Source organism: Delphinapterus leucas, chromosome 18, assembly GCF_059928025.1.
Source record: "Delphinapterus leucas isolate spDelLeu-1000000601 "Yukka" chromosome 18, BTC_Dleu_Yukka2, whole genome shotgun sequence".
NCBI lineage: Eukaryota > Metazoa > Chordata > Mammalia > Artiodactyla > Monodontidae > Delphinapterus > Delphinapterus leucas.
The window spans coordinates 59,366,272-59,385,701 of NC_143146.1; positions in this window are offsets into that span (position 1 = coordinate 59,366,272).

Consider the following 19,430-nt stretch of genomic DNA (forward strand, 5'->3'; position numbering starts at 1 on the left):
AATATGTGATCTTACAATAGTGAGTAAAAAGGACTTTGCTGATGTAATTAAGGATCATGAAATGGCGTGATTATTTTTGATTATCTAAGTAGATCTAAAGTAATCATACAGTTCTTGTAAGAAAGAGACAGAAGGTGAGCATCAAAGGGGTTGTGATCATAGTGTCAGACATCAAAGTGAGAGATTTGAGTATGTTAGGTTGCTGGCTTTGAAGATAGAGGAAGGGGGCCAAGCAATGCAGGTGGCCTCTAGAAGCTAGAAAAAAGCAAAGCAAAAGATTCTCCATGAGAACCGGAAGGAATGTAGATCCACTGACACCTGATCTTTAGCCCAGTGAGGCAAATTTCAGATGTTGACCTCCAGAACTGTAGGATAATAAATTTGTGATGTTTTAGGCACTAAATTTGTAGCAATTTGTTTCAGAAGCATAAGAAATTACAATGGCCAATATCTGTTTATTACTGCTGGAGTTTCCCATTTTTCTTTTCACTATTCTAAGGTATAGAACCAGGTATACTTCAGCCAAGGATTTCTTCCTAGATATAATTTTTTACTAGAAATTCTCTCCTTTCCCACCCTGATCAACTAGGGTGAACAATGAGAAATCTGTAGATTCCCTTTACATCTTTTGCTTGGGCTAAAACTATTTCTATGGAGTTAGCACTGAGCTTTCTCTTACTTGAGTTTGAACTGAAGCATACTTCTCAGTTTTCTAGAGTCAAAGATGCCATCAATGCAGAAGATAGTCCTTGTATAAATTAAAAACTCTAGCACCAAAGTTTCCAGGAGCCCAAACACCCATGGTCATAGGATCAGGGCAGAGTCCAGAAGATCATTTAATCTTCCTGCCAAAAAATCTACAATGAAAAGGTCTATTGGAAGGAAATCCTTTTCTCCTCTCTTCCCTTCCCTTCTCCTAAGAGTACAATCCCTTCAGTCCTTCTACCAAAAGTTGATCTCCTATCCTTCTCCCTGTGGTAGCCTCTTGCTAACCTCTGAGAAATAGGAAAGAGGTATCAGAACACCTGTTCCTCTATCCTACCTTCATTAAGGACAAGTACTACATTATTGATCTTTGTGTTTTCAGTACTGGCAAAGAAGAGACACTCAATAAATATGTGTTGAACAGCGCCCAAAATTCCACTTTTGTAAATGTTCTTGGTGCCCTGAAGTCTCGTGAATCCTCAGAGACTCTTGTTAAAATGTAAATATTCTTTTGAGAAATGAATTTGTAGCTCTTATCTGCTAACGCCTTGAAGGAAATTAATTGCTCACTAAACTCAAGACCCATTGGAAATAGAACACTAACATTTATTAAACATCTTCTGCATCTGACGTGCTTGATTTATATTATCTCATTTAAACCTCACAATAACCCTACACAGAATCATTCTCTCCATTTTACAGATAACAAAAGTGAAGCTCATAGACAAACAGCTCACAGAGAAGCCAGTGTTCTTTCTGCTTCGCTACACTGAAAGGAAAGAAGTGCATTTTGAGGAGGAATAGGGTGTACACAAATATTCGCCTTTCCTCTGGGCAGTTAAAAGTAGTTCAACTAAGAATAACTCCAGCAAACTATTCCATATGAAGGTTTCCTTGCGGTTTGGCATTACCACAAGAGTGGCATTTACTAGGATTATGATTAAGATCTAAACTGAGACTGAACAAGGTAACACTTTTGGTCACAGAGCCATCTCTAATTTCTTAACTTCAGCTCCATCCTAGGTAATGCTCTGAATATAGCTACCTCAAAAATATGTCTTGCTATCACTGATCCTTTTTAGAAGAAAAAATGTAGTTATTCTCACTTCATATTATTCTACTTATCACAGTCAGAGTTTCTGGGTCTATGGGACATCTTAACTACATTTGGTACTTCTGATTTATCTTCTCCCTTTCTTTTTTTCCCCCTTTATTTAATTGCAACACCTTAGTGTTTAGAAGTGTTCTCCAAACTCAGCAGAAGAATGCATAAGTAATTCACCTGGTATTTCTAATATTTTTCTTTAGACTGTTTTAGTTTTGCATTTTACGAGTTTTTTGATTTTAAATCTAGAAGGGTTTGAACAATACTCTTTGACTTATGGTGAAGAGTAATTAACTCTTTCCGAGTTAAACTGGGCTTCAGAGGCAATCCTACAGTTAAAATTGTCTTCTTGTCAAAGGTACAAGTATTAACAAAGTGCTTTCTGAATTACTAGGGTTCTCAGAAAAGATAGAGATACTATAGAAACTCTTTCTCTAAAAAATAGCAGTATATTAAGAAATCCCCACTAAAAAAAAAAAAAAAAGTGGTACATTTAAATGGTTTTGTAAGGAAGGCTGATATTGTCATTGATATCACTCAGCATATGCAGTTCAAAGTTTGGCTTTATTAAAATTTCTTTTTTGATATCTTGTAAGTATTTTGATTAATAATAGAATATTGTATTAGAAAAATAGCACTTGTAATAGTATTATAAGTATTAAGAAGGGGGTGACATCAGCAAGATGGCACAAATAGGAGGTTCTAGCCTTCATACCCCACAGAAACAGTAATTTAACACCCATTCTCAGTTGCAAATACGATCATGAGAGCTCTGAAATTCAGATGAGAGATTATAGCACCTCAGTGATGCAGAAATGATTTTAAAAAAATGAAAAGGGTGAGAACAGTTTCACTTTACCCACATCTCTCCTCCCCCAAGCTGTACAGCATAACACTGAAAGAGGTCACCTTAGCCACAAATTCTCCTGTGCAGGAAAGAGAGAACAGAGTTAATATTGGACTTCCCTTGACTTTGGGTACCTGAGAGGCCACTGTCACCCAGAACACTAAGGTGGCACACCTAGATCCCCTAAGGACAAAGGAAAGGGGTAAGGACTCTCAACAACCAGTGTGGAGATTGTGATAGCTGGCCTGAGGCCCTGGTAGCAGACCTGCCTGCAGCCTCCAGCAATAGGTCTGCTCACCTAAGGACCAAGCAGCAGAACTGCATGCTCAGAGGTTCTGGCAGCAGACTTGCCTGCCTATGGACCATGGCAGCAGGCTGCCCACAGACCCTGCCAGCTGGCCTGACCAAAGACCCTGCCAGCTGGCCTGACCAAAGACCCTGCCAACTGGCCCACCAAGAATCTCTGGCCAGGCTGACTGCTGAAAGCCAGCCCATAAAGACAGGAAGAGGTGACTTTTTTCAAATGTGCAGACACTGACACAAGGCTGCAAGGACCAGGAAGAACCAGGAAAACATAATACCACCAAAGGAACGAAATAAAGCTCTAGTAATGACCTTAAAGAAATGGAGATCTGAAAACTGCCAGACAAAAAAATTCATAATAACAGTCTTAAACTCAGTGAGCTACGAAAGGACGGACAACTAAACAAAGTCATGAAAACTACATGAACAGAATGAGTAGTTCAACAAAGAGGAAAAAAATCAGAAAAAAAGAATAAAATAGAAATTCCGAAGCTGAAGAACACAGTGACTGAACTGAAATTTTTAATACAGAGCTTCTACAGCAGACTTGATCAAGCAGAAGAAAGAATCAACAAATGCAAAAACAGATCATCTGAAAACACCCAAAGGAAAAGCAGAAAAAAAAACAATGAAAAAAAAGCAAGGAAAGCCTATGGGACTTGGGGAATAATATCAACAGAATCAAAGTGCACATCACAATAGGTCCCAAAAGGAGAAGATAAAAAGGGCAGAAATATTATTTAAAGACATAAGGGCTGAAAATTACCCAAATCTGGGAGAGATACATCAGATTAATGAATCCCAAAGGACTCCAAATAGGTTAAAGAGATCTACACTGTGACATATTACAACTAAATTGTCAAAAGACAAAGCATTTTTAACGTAGCAAAAGAAATGCTACTCACCTGGCAACTCCTATACAATTATCCTTAAATTTCTCAGCAGAAACCCTGCAGGCCAGGGTAGAGTGGGATAATATACATATATATATATATATATATATGTACACAAACACACACGTATGTAAAGTGCTGAAAAAAACCCCTGCCAACTAAGAGCACTATAGAAGCCAAAACTATCTTTTAAAAATTAAGGCAAGAAACAGACTTTCCCAGAGAAACAAAATCTTTAAGGAGTTCATCACTACTATAAGAAGGGCTACAGAGAGTTCTTGAAATTGAAATGAAAGGATACCAAACAGAAATACAAAAGCATAGGAAAATATGAATCTCACTGGAAAAGGTAAATGTAGAGACAAATATAGAATAATGTACTACTGACAGGATGATACACAAATCACTTTTAACCCTATTATAAAAGTTAAAAGTATTAAGAATAACTACACTGGGAGATATTGCAGGTTGGTTCCGGACCACTGCAATAAAGCAAGTCACACGATTTTTTGGTCTCCCAGTGCATATAAAAGTTATGTTTACACTATTAAGTGTGCAATAGCATTATGTCTAAAACAACATATACACCTTAATTTAAAAATAGTTTTTCGCTGAAAAATGCTAACCATCATCTGAGCCTTCAGCAAGTCATAATCTGTTTGCTGGTAGAGGGTCTTGCCTCGATGTTGATGGCTGGTGACTGATCAGGGTGTTGGTTGCTGAAGAATAGCTCTGCAATTTCTTAAAATAAGACAGCAATGAAGTTTGCCACATCAATTGATTCTTCTTCTCATGGATGACTTTTCTGTAGTGTGCAATGCTTTTTGATAGCAATTTACCCATTAGAGAAGGTAGAACTTCTTTCAAAATTGGAGCCAATCCTCACTGAACCTGCCGCTACTTTATCAACTAAGTTTATATTAACTAAGTTAATATTCTAAGTCCTTCATTGTCATTTCAGCAGTCTTCACAGCATCTTTACCAAGAGTAGATTCTATCTCAAGAAACCGCTTCCTTTTTTTTTTTTTTAATTTTTATTGGGGTAGAGTTGATTTACAGTGTTGTGTTAGTTTCAGGTGTACAGCAAAGTGAATTCTATACATATACAAATACCCACTCTTTTTTAGATTCTTTTCCCATATAGGCCACTACAGAGTATTGAGTAGAGTTCCCTGTGCTATTCAGTAGGTCCTTATTAGTTATCTATTTTATATATGGTAGTATGTATATGTCAATCCCAATCTTTTAATTTATGCCCCCCCTTACCCCCTGGTAACCATAAGTTTATTTTCTACATCTGTAACTCTATTTCTGAAAGCACTTTCTTTGCTCATCCACAGGAAGCAACTGTTCATCCGTGAACGTTTTATCATGAGATTGTAGCAATTCAGTCACATCTTCAGGCTCCACTTCTAATTCTAGTTATCTTGCTATTTCCACCACATCTGCAATTACTTACTTCGCTGAAATTTTGAACCACTCAAGGTCATCCATGACGGTTGGAATAAACTTCTTCCAAACTTCTTGTTGATGTTAATATTTTGATTTCTTCCCATGAATCATGAATGTTCTTAATGGCATCTAGAATGGTAAATTCTTTCCAGAAGGCTTTCAACTGACTTTGCCCAGATCCATCAGAGGAATCTCTCTATGGCAACTAGAGCCTTAGAAAATGTGTTTATCTTAAATAGTTAAGATCTGGAGGTCAAAATTACTTCTTGACCCATGGACTTCGGAATGGATGTTATATTAGCAGGTACAGTGTCTGGCAGCACATCCCTATTTATTATCCGAAAAGTATATTGTCAATATTAGTCACCATATAATAAAAATAAATGATCCTTATTTATATTTATATCATGAGCTCACTGATTTGTAGTTCTTTCTAATAAAACAGGCCCTCTGCTTTCTAAATTATTAGGGTTATACTTTAATGTTTTAGTTCTTAATATTTTTTATATTGTAATACTAGATTAATTTAAATCTCTCTCTAAGGTTCTTCTGTATGAAGCAGAATTATGGGCGAAGGTGGTGCATACAGGATGTTATTTATCAGGGCTTCAGTCTCAGAGGTACCAAAGAGACTTCCTTTTTAAGCAATTTAACATATAAAATAGGCCAAGCAAAAACTATGAAGGCACAGTTCTGCCACGATCCAGAGAACTTAATTGCCACGCTGTGGAATTGGTTCTATCAGAACTGATACCATCAAAATAGAGTCAATGGGGATTTAAAGGACTCTAAGAGTAAATTCATAACTTGTCTCCAAGGCTGTACTGACATCTTTAGTGCACCAAGTTATTTTAGTCAATAAACGTTCTATGGAAGTCAAAATCCTTTAAAAATAATAATTTTCTCTCATCTGCAGTCATGTAAAGTGTGTTGTTGGGTGGTAAGCCATTGTTGCCAAAATAAAAGGGACAGTGATTCACAAAAGTCATTCCACACTCCTCCCCAAATTCAGACCAAGCAGAGGTAAATAATAAACATACATGCTAGAGATAAAATGCAACTTTGGAGGCTGTGGTCCATTTTACAGCTCAAGAAAACAAGGCTCAGTGATCACAAGAATAACTGGTATTGTAGTATTCAATCCATGGTCCTAGAGACATGAGCAACTCTACAGAGCATCCTGAACAATGTCTTAGAAAAAAAAAGAAGGTAGCATAAACACATAAAATATTGTCATATGTACATTTAGGTGAGGTGGTAGATGGAAAAGGCATTTTTTAAATAGGCAGTCTTGATAGATGGTCGAGATTGCATTATTATCAGACTCTAAATTCTTTCTAGGGCTATTACCTGTGAGTTTGAGTCTCTGTGGAATCACCTATATGCACAGAAGTTTACTTTCTTGCATTGTATAACCAGAAATAAGCACTTCAAGGTTGTATTGTTTGCTTTTGGGAAACTGAAAGCCAGCGATGCTTTTCTTTCATTTTAAACTTTTGATGCCTGGGCAACAAAGAGCTTTCAGCAAAATCTCCATGTTTAAAACTCACTCTGTGGAAATGCAAATCAAAACTACAATGAGATATAATCTCACACCGGTCAGAATGGCCATCATCAAAAAATCTAGAAACAATAAATGCTGGAGAGGGTGTGGAGAAAAGGGAACACTCTTGCACTGTTGGTGAGAATGTAAATTGATACAGCCACTATGGAGAACAGTATGGAGGTTCCTTAAAAAACTACAAATAGAACTACCATATGACCCAGCAATCCCACTACTGGGCATATACCCTGAGAAAACCATAATTCAAACAGAGTCATGTACCAAAATGTTCATTGCAGCTCTATTTACAATAGCCAGGACATGGAAGCAACCTAAGTGTCCATCAACAGATGAATGGATAAAGAAGATGTGGCACATATATACAATGGAATATTACTCAGCCATAAAAAGAAACGAAATTGAGTTATTTGTAGTGAGGTGGATGGACCTAGAGTCTGTCCTACAGAGTGAAGTAAGAAAGAGAAAAAAAATACTGTATCCTAACACATATATATGGAATCTAAGAAGAAAAAAAAAAGGTCATGAAGAACCTAGGGGAAAGACGGTAATAAAGACACAGACCTACTAGAGAATGGACTTGAGGATATGGGGAGGGGGAAGGATAAGCTGGGACAAAGTGAGAGAGTGACATGGACATATATACACTACCAAATGTAAAATAGATAGCTAGTGGGAAGCAGCCACATAGCACAGGGAGATCAGCTAGGTGCTTTGTGACCACCTAAAGGGGTGTGATAGGGAGGGTCGAGGGAGGGAGACCCAAGAGGGAAGAGATATGGGAACACATGTATACGTTTAACTGATTCACTTTGTTATAAAGCAGAAACTAACACACCATTGTAAAGCAATTACACTCCAATAAAGATGTTAAAAAAAAATCACTCTGTGGAAGGATAAACAAAGACAGGAAGAGATTATTGGGGACTTCCCTGGTTGTCCAATGGTTAAGACTCTGCGCTTGCCCTGCAGGGGGTGCAGGTTCTGTCCCTGGTTGGAGAACTAAGATCCTGCATGTTGCACGGCGCAGCCAAAAAAAAAAAAGATTATTGGGCTCGATGAATTTACTTTGCATCTCAAATTATTTTGCTTGAAGACAGGGTGTAGAAGAATCTGTAATCTAAAGGGAGCTATTGATAAGCTAAAAGATGAAGATAGTAGAAAAGAAAATAAGAGCTTTTGCTCCATTTTTAAAAGTAATCGAATGAAACTGACATTTCAATTTTGACAAACATTGCTACAGAGATTATTAAAAAGATTAATCTCTGTCATATTTGTATGCCTTCAAAAGCAATATAAGAAAAGGACAGATTCATCAGATAGCTCATCTCTGGGTTAAGATTGTTATTTAAGTTATGTTCTACAAAACAACTTCCCTTTTTGGTAAGAAATTAGCCATGCTTTAAAATATGACACTTAGATTACTTGTTTTTGTAATTATCTTATTTTCTGTCTCAGAATTAGTCCTTTGAATTAGGAGTCAGGGATATAGGGATCCAATGATAGTTGAGATGGTACTTACTGCCTATAACCCTCTGGGCAAATCCATTCAATGTTCAGAACCTCATTGACTTCATTTGGAAAATGGGAATAATAATCTCATTCACTTCACCCACACCAGAGGCTCCAGACCATCGAACTTTGGGTATGAAATGTCTGTTCAGCATCAAGGTGTAGAATAGGGGCATTAACAAAGCTTGTATAGGTGAAGTCATTTTGAAACTTTGAAAATCATTATGTCAGATTTTCTAGGAAAAAGGTGAACATGAATAATTATTACTCAAGTATTTCAGGATACAAGTAATATTAGAAGAATTTGGAACATTTATTTACTAAATAGGTATGTATATACATATATGACAAATGAGACAAAATGAGGTTCCAGCTCCCTTATATTGCATTTTCCCCCATAGAAAGGCAGGGACTGGGCAAGGGTCAAATACATAGCTATACATATATGTATATCTATGTCTATATCTGTACACACACATAGATATAAATGAGTCCTCTGGAGACTGTATTAATCCTTAATCAATACATCAAATCTCTAACAATTTCAAATACCAGCTCCAGGTTTTCATCTGGTAAGAGCTTTTCTTCCCTTGTGAGCTTGTGAATCTTTTTCTCGCAGGCATTTAATATCCTGTTATGGCATATATCCATCAAGTAAGTGCCTTAGGAAAAACTAAAACAAAAAAAGTTTCTCCTAAAGTGAACTGGTAACATCCTAATGGGAACTTGGGGAGAAGAGAACTATGTCTTGATTGATAGTTTTGTCTTGTCTTCAGTAGCTCCATAAATGACCCCTACACGATGATTATAGTGAGTCTATATTCTAAAGGGAGTTAATGATACTACAATCTGTTAATCTTTTTCTAAATGATGCTTATAAATTGGCTACATAGTCAAGTATTTATTTAGTATTAAAGACACGTGGTAATGTATACTTACATTAGAGAAGAATCCATTAGGGAAGCAACACTAGGTTTCACAAAACAGAAACAACAGACACCAGTAGACAAGTGAGCAATAAACTATGGGGAGCAAACCATAAGTAAAAGAGGGGTGTGAAGATGGGAAACATCGGCCGGAAATCAGATTGGGATTTGAAAAGTGAGTTGGCATTGAATGTATGGAGAGAGATAGGGCAGGACAGGCAGGTATAGGTTGAACAGTCAGGTGTTGAAGTGGTCAGTTAGAGAAACGGCTACATCAAGAATAATGATCAAGCCTTTATTCACTTACTGCAACAGTGCAAGCAGGAGGCAAAATGCGTCCCCAGTTCCTCAATGTTCCGTGGAATGGCACTGAGTGAGGGTCAAGTGAATGCAGTACAGACAGGGAGAATCAAAAAGCCCCAAACCAAAGGTATCGGACGCTTTATGGACTCATGGGGTAGGGAGGGCTGAGAGTGGAAAGGTACTGAGTCAAAACAGAGAAAAATACTTCAGTCAAGGCCCCCCAGTAATGAGGTCCCTGAATGAAGGCACCTAGGCTGGGAATGCAGATATGCCTACGAGTGTGGCTGGCCAAGGGAGGGGTGGGTTGGAGGCTGAGCCCTTAACTGCACTTCCCTCCGGAAAACTGCCATGCCTTGTCTGTGCACCCAGTGTGGGGAGGGTAGCCTTTCCCCCATGAGGCCAGCCACGCAGTGCCTTGTAATTGCCTGGGATCAGGCCTGAAAAAGCACACATAGGATTTTGAACTGGAGCCAGACTCCTCAGTGTAGGGGACAGCAACATGAGGAAAAGCAAGGCTAGAGGTTTCTCCAGCCAGGGTGGAAATAGGCTGGGGAAGACTGGGGTTAGTTCGGGTTGTAATCTTTGTAAGATTCGTAGGGGAGTTTTAGATTGATGAGAAAAGCAGGCTCTGAATTCCAGGGCTAGTTTTATCCCTTACGAGTTGAGTTCACTTGAGCAAAGCATTTCCATCTCTCTGAGGAGTATGTTTCTTCATCTGCAAAGTGGGATAATAATATCACTTATAGGTTTGGGTCAAGTGAGGAAATATCTGAGAAAATGTCTGGCCAAAGTCAGTAGGGCAGGCTGTCAGTTGAGGTCAAGGCTCTGTCCACTAGTGGTGTTCGAGACCTTGGCATCAAACGAATCCTGAAGGAAAACCCAGTACTTTAAGCCTGATATAGTCACAGAGCTGTGGCAGAGTGAATAATGGTTCTCCAAGATCTCCAGACTTTAGTTCCTAGAACCTGTGAATGTTAGCTTATGTGGCAAAAAGGCCTTTGCAGATGTGATTAAATTAAGGATCTGGGGCTTCCCTGGTGGCGCAGTGGTTGAGAGTCCGCCTGCCGATGCAGGGGACATGGGTTCGTGCCCTGGTCCGGGAGGATCCCACGTGCCGCGGAGTGGCTGGGCCCTTGAGCCATGGCCGCTGAGCCTGCGCGTCCGGATCCTGTGCTCCGCAACGGGAGAGGCCACAACAGCGAGAGGCCTGCGTACCGCAAAAAAAAAAAAAAAAAAAATTAAGGATCTGGTGATGAGATTATTCTGTTTTTTCAGGTGAGTCCTAAATATAATCACCTGGGTCCTTACAAAAGTGAGGCAGAGGGAGATTTGACTACAGACGAGGAAAAAGCATTGGGATGACAGAAGCAGATATTGAAGTAATGCTGCCACAAGCCAAGGACTGTGGACAGCCTTAGAAACCAGAAGGGGCAAAGAACAGGTTCTCCCCTGGAGCCTCCAGAAGGAATGAACCAGCCCAGTTGACACCTTGATTTTAGCCCTTGAAGACTCAACTCAGCATTCTGACCTCCAGAACTATCATAAAGCATTGGTGTTATTTTAAGCTACTAAGTTCGTGGTAATGTGTAAGAGTGGCAACAGGGAGCTAATACAAAAGCCTTAGTTATCACTTGGGTGTATTGATCTGACGACAGCTTGGTTTCTGATGACCAACTTCATCTCTTTTCTCACTGGACCCATGTCTGAGTGTTAATACGCTTTTCTACTAAAGAGATGGAGGTATATGGAGGGACTTTCTGCTGGATAAGCTGCAAAGATGCAGGGAAATAGACCACTGTGTCCAGTGAGGCAGCAGAAATGGAAGTAAACTAGTTCCCAAGTATACAGGAAACATCCCTTGGAATCCTACATTGGTAAGAGGTAGTGTCCCAGCAACATTTGAGTTCTTACTATTAAAGTGACTTTATGTAGCCAGAGGAATTTGTGTTATATATTCTTACGGATCTTTAAATGAAATCAATAGTCTGAAGCCTGGATGTTTTTAAGCCCTGAGGTCTGTATATATAGAAAACAGCTTTTAGTCTAGTGTCTAGTTTTGCATACACTAAAGGCCTTGACATTGACTTCACATCCATGTGGTTTCACTGCAGCAGTGAGGATGGCCGGCACAGTCAGAACCCCTGAGACTTTGGCAAAGGATGAAAGGGGCTGGGGACTGGGTAGATACTAGAAATGACCACACAGATCCAACAAGCCACAAGCTTGACTTTGTTTGACCTCCTTTTCCTTCCTTTCCTTCTGTCCCTCACCTTCTGGCTGTCTTCCTTCTGCGCATCGTCCAGTTCATTGGCACCTCCACTGGAGGAACACTTGCAGAGAGAAGGGGACAATGTAAGCCATCTAAATCAATTTCGTTACGTGTCAGCAGTTATTGCCAAGGTTTATGGAATGAAGGTGAAAATTACTGACAGAGGAGGATTTGGAATAGCTGTAGAGTTCACTGGTCCAGTGAAACTGTATTAATTGAGAACTGAAGATCGGAGTCTTGTTCACTTGCAACTGGTGTTTTTATTCTATGGGTGGAGAATTTAGCGATTTCTAAGCCCTCTCTGTAAATAAACAGAAGGGGAAGGGAATGGAGGAGGAAGAAACATTTCTAAATGCATCGCGTTCTTAGCAGAATTTGTTTAAATTACTTCCTTTCGTCTCTTTCATGGAAGTGATAGCAGACACTTAGTTTATTTTGGAATACTTTCTCATCATTTGCTTGGCATATAGTTGTACCATCAATCAAGGACATATTAATCTCTGGTCCTTTGAGTTTCCTTCCCCCTGAGGCATATGCTGTTGTCTTCACAGGGTCAGCTCCACATTATTCTCCCTGATACTTAATTGCCCGTAGTTATAGAAGAAGTGGCAGCGGCACAACTAGATATTCGGACTACAGCGTTTAAAGGGCTGATTGGCACTTCTCCAAAGACATTTCTGGAGAGCAGAATAAGAACTAATGAGTAAAAATTACAGGGGTCAGATATGGGCCTCATGCAAAGATCAATCTTGTCACGTCTAGAGCCATTCACCAGTGCAATAGGAGGAGTGATAGTGAAGGTATCAAAGCAAAGGTTGGGTGACCATTTGCTAAGGATGCTGTAGAGGTGATTAATGAGCATAGTTAAGGATTGAGCTGGAAGAAAACTCATCTCTTCTAACTTGGAGATCCTGTTAGTCTAAATGTATGACTTAATTGAATTAGCCTATCACTGTATTTTATTTTCCTTCAAATAACCCAGCTCTGATATGCTCATATTCACTTAAGCTGTTCTTCCAAACTGTCAAGGCCTCCCTTACCCACCCATCTATTCAAATCATTTCTATCCTTTAAGGATCAGTTAAAGCTTTACTTCTTTAGCCTTTTCTCCGCTCAGTGATCTCTCTTTTCCCTGATTAGTGTAATATTCAGAGTGTATCTCTTAACTTCAGCACTTAATTACACAATAATCCTTGTATTGTTATCTACATGTGCATATCTTCTCCACAGAACTGACACCCTGAAAGGCTTGAACATTACAGAGCTGAGGAAATTCTAGGGTTTTTGTTAATAATTAAAATTAATATCCCTTATGTTGGGTAAGAATGAATAATGAGCTTTGCAGTGAAGTTTCTCTTTGTCATTGATGAGACCTCTAAAATGTACTACCACATCAATTACCAATCTTTATAGGGTGATTGTTTCTTTTACTTTAAAATAAATTTTTAAAATTATGTGGATATCTTTCTAGAGCCAGGCTTTAGAAATGCTTAACAGTTTCTTTAGCATCATAAGCCCTGAGTATCTCTGTTCCTCATCTTTGGTAAATGTCACTTCCTGGCAAAACAAAATAATGACATAAGCTGCTTCATAAAAGATAGCATATGAGAGTACAAGACTAGAAAAGTTTAAAAGTCAAACTAGAAAAATGAATTTCATAAAACTTTAATAATGGAATAGTATTATTTGACTACCAAATATGTGAGTTTTATCATAGTTACAAAAGAGGGAAAAAAATTAACCCTTCTGTATAAAGTTATTTTAACTGTTCACCTTTCTAAGACTGGTTTTTGCACAAAATGGAAGACCAATTGTAGCTACTGTTTATGAAGGTACATATAGCAACACACAGTCATTCCTAGGGTAGCTCTAACTATGTACCATTTGATGAAGGATCCCCAACATCCTTTGCTACAAAATCGTAATGTGAACTACAGCCATCCATCATGAATTCATTTAGCAAACACATATATATTATACACCAAGAGTTAATCTCTCTTTCCTTAATTTACATTATTTTTAAAATGAATATGATAATACCTGCTTTACGTAGCTCAGTATCGTGCGTGGAATAAAAGAAAACCACAGACTTGGAAAGCTCTGAAGACTTTCCCGGGCTTCCAGACCCTCTCTCCCTGGAGCACAGAGGGTCAGATCTGACTCAGAATTAGTCTGATTCTATGGAGCATTCCCCAACCAACCATTCACAAGGGCCTAAGCTTCCCCACCCCTGCTTCCCAGGCAAGAGAGATTCCTCATCCTTTGCAGAGACAGTAGAGAAAGTGAGTGCGTGAGTCTCTGCATCTTGGACTTGATGTCTAGGCTGGATGGTGGTATTTATTTTAATTTCATTATTTTTCTTCAAACTTTGAAAACTATATATATATTTCACCATGCACTCAGTTTCAAAGAATGATGACAATAGGAATAGGGTGGGATGAGAAAGGTAGGGAATATTCTTCCCACCTTCCACTGAAGTTCCCAGAAGGGAGGAGGGATGCCATTCCAGTTTTCCAGGCTGTGGAGGTACAAAGTCTTCCTAACTTTTGTACAGCAGATTCTGTTTCAACAATCCAATTCTAGGTCTCCCATGAACTGAAAACTAGATAGGATTTTCTGAGTCCAATGACCATCTACCTTAAGATTAATGCCAAGACCTCCTAAATTCTATAGCTTTCATTGCAATATTTGGTAGTGTTATGAGTTTCCATTTTTTTACTCTATATTAGTATTTAGTAGGAAGTTGAAATATACTTTAGTAGAGACTATCGACAGGTTACCATTTTGTGCTGAAAATTCTTTTATTTGTGTGTGTATTGCTGAGAAGTTATATACTTTTGCTTATATTATAATACATGTCCTGTAATTTTTTTGTTAAAAATCTTTATTGTGGTAGAAACACTTAACATGATATCTATCCTCTTGACACATTTTTTAGTGTATGATACAATATTGTTGACCATAGGTACAATGTTGTACAGCAGCTCTCTTGTTCTTGAAATTCTTGATAAATTGGTCATGCTATTGTTGCTAACAAAGAAGAAAAAGATGGCATCTCTTCTGATCCTTTGGTTCCTGTGAAAGTTTTCTGACTATAATCAATCAGTAAGAGCAGAACATTCAACTAAATCCAATAAGTTTTTTTTATTCAATCCTACGTGTCATTTGCACATTGAAGAAAGAAAACATACAAATAGCTAATTATAATAAATGGATGATAGTCAATAATTTTAACTGGGAGAGCAAAACCATATAAAAGAAATGCTGTGGAGTGACATTTGAGTTGGTTCTTAAAGAATAAACTTAAATAAATATATAATAAGAACGATTCTAGGCTGAGGAATTCACATAAGCAAAGATATTACATGATGTAAAAATCAAATATGTGCATTAAATAGAAAATAATTTGAAGTATATGAATGTAAGTCACGTTGTCCACCTTTCTCTTCTTCAAAGAAACACTTAGATCTTTTCAGCCTCAGGGCCTTTGCACATATCAGGGGTGCTTATTTTGATCTCTTCAAGTATTTAACTACTCCTCATACTTTGGCTAAACTTTCACCTCCTTACTTCACTGTAATATTGAAATTTGGCTTCTCTGCCCACTCCAACCTCTATGTGCTTCCTTCACAAGCTTTTCTTTTTTATTCTGTAAATATATTGTCAGTACTTACACTGAGACATTTGGTCTTCCTTCTGTAGGCAGTGGGGTGCCAATGGTATCTTTACAAGATGGGCAATGACATAGTCTGACTTTAGGAATTTCTAAATCAGAGGTAGGAGATTATTTCATGGGTCTAGATGAGGGCCTCTCAGTGCTGTGCACTACAGCTCAGTGCATGAGGGAAGAGGTGAGTTAAGGCCAATTCACTTGATATTAGTCACACACACAATTTTACTACACAGCAGTCCTTAATGAATGGCTTATACTGATGTGTTGTGCACAGAAGTTTTACATCTTTCTATAGCTGTGTCACATCTGTGTAAATGTTGAGATTCATTAGAACTATGTGATTCTTGTAATTGCCTTTTTTATATTCCTCATTCACTATTCTATCTTCTTATGATACTTCAGGATTAATGCATCAACTGTTAGTTACAAGTTGTCCTCCGTCACATTGTTTTATAGGGAGGCAAAAGTAAACAAAACTCACAGTATTATACAGCCTATCACCCTGACTTGGGCTGTGACAACTGCCACATTGAACATGCAAGGCAACTATGTGGGCCACAACAAGAAGACAACATTTTCTTTTTTTTTTTAGTTTTATTGAAGTATAGTTGATTTACAATGTTGTGTTAATTTCTTCTGTACAGCAAAGTGACTCCGTTATACATATATATTCTCTTTCATGTTCTTTTCCATTATGGTTTATCACAGGATATTGAATATACTTCCCTGTGCTATCCAGTGGGACCTTGTTGTTTATCCATCTTATATATAATCGTTTGTCTCTGCTAATCAGAAACTCCCATTCCTTCCCTCCACCACCCTCCTTCCCCCTTGGCAAGTCTCTTCTCTATGTCTGTGAGTCTATTTTTTGTTTCGTAGACACGTTGATTTGTATCGTATTTTAGATTCCACATATAAATGATATCATACGGTATTTGTCTTTCTCTTTCTGACTTACTTTGCTTACTGTGATAACCTCTAGGTCCATCCATGTTGCTGCAAATGGCATTATTTCATTTTTGATGGCTGAGTAATATTCCATTGTATGTATATACCACATCTTCTTTATCCATTCATCTATCAATGTACATTTAGGTTATTTCCATGTCTTGGCTATTGTAAATAGTGCTGCTATGAACACAGAGGTGCACGTATCTTTTCAAATTATAGTTTGTCTGGGTATATGCCCAGGAGTGGGATTGCTGGATCATATGGCAACTCTATTTTTAGTTTCTTTGAGGAAACTCCATACTGTTTTCCATAGTGGCTGCCCCAGTTTACCTTCCCACCAACAGTGTAAGAGGGTTCCCTTTTCTCCACACCCTCTCCAGCATTTGTTATTTGTAGACTTTTTAATGATGGCCATTCTGACTGGTGTGAGGTGATACCTCACTGTAGTTTTGATTTGCATTTCTCTAATGATTAGCAATGTTGAGCATCTTTTCATGTGCCTGTTGGCCATCTGTATGTCTTCTTGGGAGAAATGTCTGTTTACATCTTCTGCTCATTTTTCAATCGGGTTGTTTGTTTCTTTGCTGTTGTTGTTGTGTTGTATGAGCTGTTTGCATATTTTGGAAATTAAGCTCTTGTCTGTGGCATCATTTGCAAATGTTTTCTCCCAGTCCACAGGTTGGAGAAGACAAACATTTCTGAACACCCCATCTTTTAAATTAATGCACTTTATTTTTTAGAACAGTTTTAGATTTACAGGAAAGTTAAGCAGAAAGTACATAGACTTTCCATATACCCTGTCTCTCCCTTCCCCCCATGCCCACAACCCACCCACATTTCCCTCTATTGTGAACAGCCTGATTGGTTCTTTAATTACAACAAATATATAACAATGTTGATAAAGTAACTAAACTCTTTACATTAGGGACCACTATGGTGTATAGTTCTATGAGTTTTGACAAATGCATAATGTCATGTACTGTACAGAATAGTTTCACTGCCCTAAGAGCCCTGGTGCTCCCCGGTTCATCCCTTCTGGCTCCAAATCCCTGGCTACTACTTATCTTTTTACTGTCTCTATAGCTTTGCTTTTCTGGAACGTCACCTATTTGGGATCATACATATGTAGTCTTTTCAGAAAGACTTCTTTCACTTAGCAATATGCATTTGAGATTCCTTGATGTCTTTCTGTGACTTGAGATCTCATTTCTTTTTATTGTGATCTATGGATATACCTCAGTTTATCCTTTCACCTATTGAAGGACATCTTGGTTGCTTCCAATTTGGGGACAATTAAAAATCTGTTATAAACATTCATGTGCACCTTTTTATGGGGACATATGTTTTCAACTCAATTGCTTAAATACCTAGAAGCGCAATTGCTGTATCTAAGATTATGTTTACCTTTGTAAGATCTGCCAAACCATCTTTCCAACTGGTTGTACCATTTTGCAACCCTATAAGCAATGAGTGAAAGTTCCTGTTGTTCCACATCCTCACCAGCATTTGGTGTTGTCAGTGTTTTGTATTTTAGCCATTCTAATAGTTGTGTTGTGGTATCCTATTATTATTTTAACTTTCAATTCCCTAATGACATGTGGTGTGAAGTGTCTTTTCATATGCTTACTTCCCTTCTCTATATCTTCTTTGGTGAGGGGTCTGTTCATATCCCTGGTCCATTTTTAAATTGGATTTTTTTATTGTTGAGTTTTAACTGTTTTTTGTATATTTTTGATAATATACAAAGTGTTTTGCTAATATTTTCTCTCAGTTTATGTTTATTTCTTCATCCCCTTAACAGTCACTTTAACCAGAGCAGAAATTTTAAAATTTAATGAAGCCCAGTTTATCAGTTTTTTTCTTTCAGGGATCGTGCTTTTTGTATTGTATCTAAAAACTTATTGCCAAACCCAAGATAACCTAGATTGTCTGCTATGCTATCTTCTAGATGTTTTATGGTTTTAACTTTTAGGCCTATGATTAATTTTGAGTTAATTTTTATAAATTAAAAAAATTTCTTTTTGCGTGTGGTTGTCCAGTTGTTTCAGCACCATTTGTAGGAAAGACTATCCTTTCTCCATTGAATTGCCTTTGCTCCTTTGTTAAAGGTCAGTTGATTAAATATGTGGGGGTTTATTTCAGGGTTTTCTGTTCTGTTCTATTGATCTATCTATTCTTTCACCAAGACCATACTGTCCTGATCGTTGGAACTTTATAGTAAGTCTTGAAGTCATACAGTGTCAGTCCTCTGACTTTGCTTCTCTTTAATATCATATTGGTTTCTGAGGGTTTTGCTCTTCCATATAAACTGTAGAGTCAGTTTGTTAGTATTCACCAAATAACTTGATTAGGTTTTGATTGAGATTGTATTGAATCTATAGATCAATTTGGGAAAAACATCTTAAAAATATTGAATCTTCATATGCATGAACATGGAATATCTGTCCACTTATTTGGATCTTTGATTTCTTTCATCAGTTTTCATAGATTTTGTACATATTTTGTTAGGTTTGTACCAAAGTTTTTTGTTTTTGTTTTGGTGCTAATGTAAATGGTTTTGTGTGTTAACTTCAAATTCCAATTGTTCTTTGCTGGTTTATAGGACAGAAATTGCAATTTGTATATTATCCTTATATCCTGCAAAGTTGCTATACTCGTTATTATTTCCAGGATTTCTTTTTTTGTTAATTCTTTCAGATACTGTATATAGACAATCATTTCCTCTGCAAACAAAGACAGTTTTATTTCTTGATTTCCAATCTGTATACCTTTTATTTATTTTTTATCTCATCTGGCTGCATTAGTTAGCACTTCTAGTACAATGCTGAATAGCGTAGTAAGAAGGGCCATCCTTTTCTTGTTTCCCATTTTAAGATCTAGTTTCTTAAGTATGATGTTAGCTATTTTTTAAATAGATACTCTTTATCAAA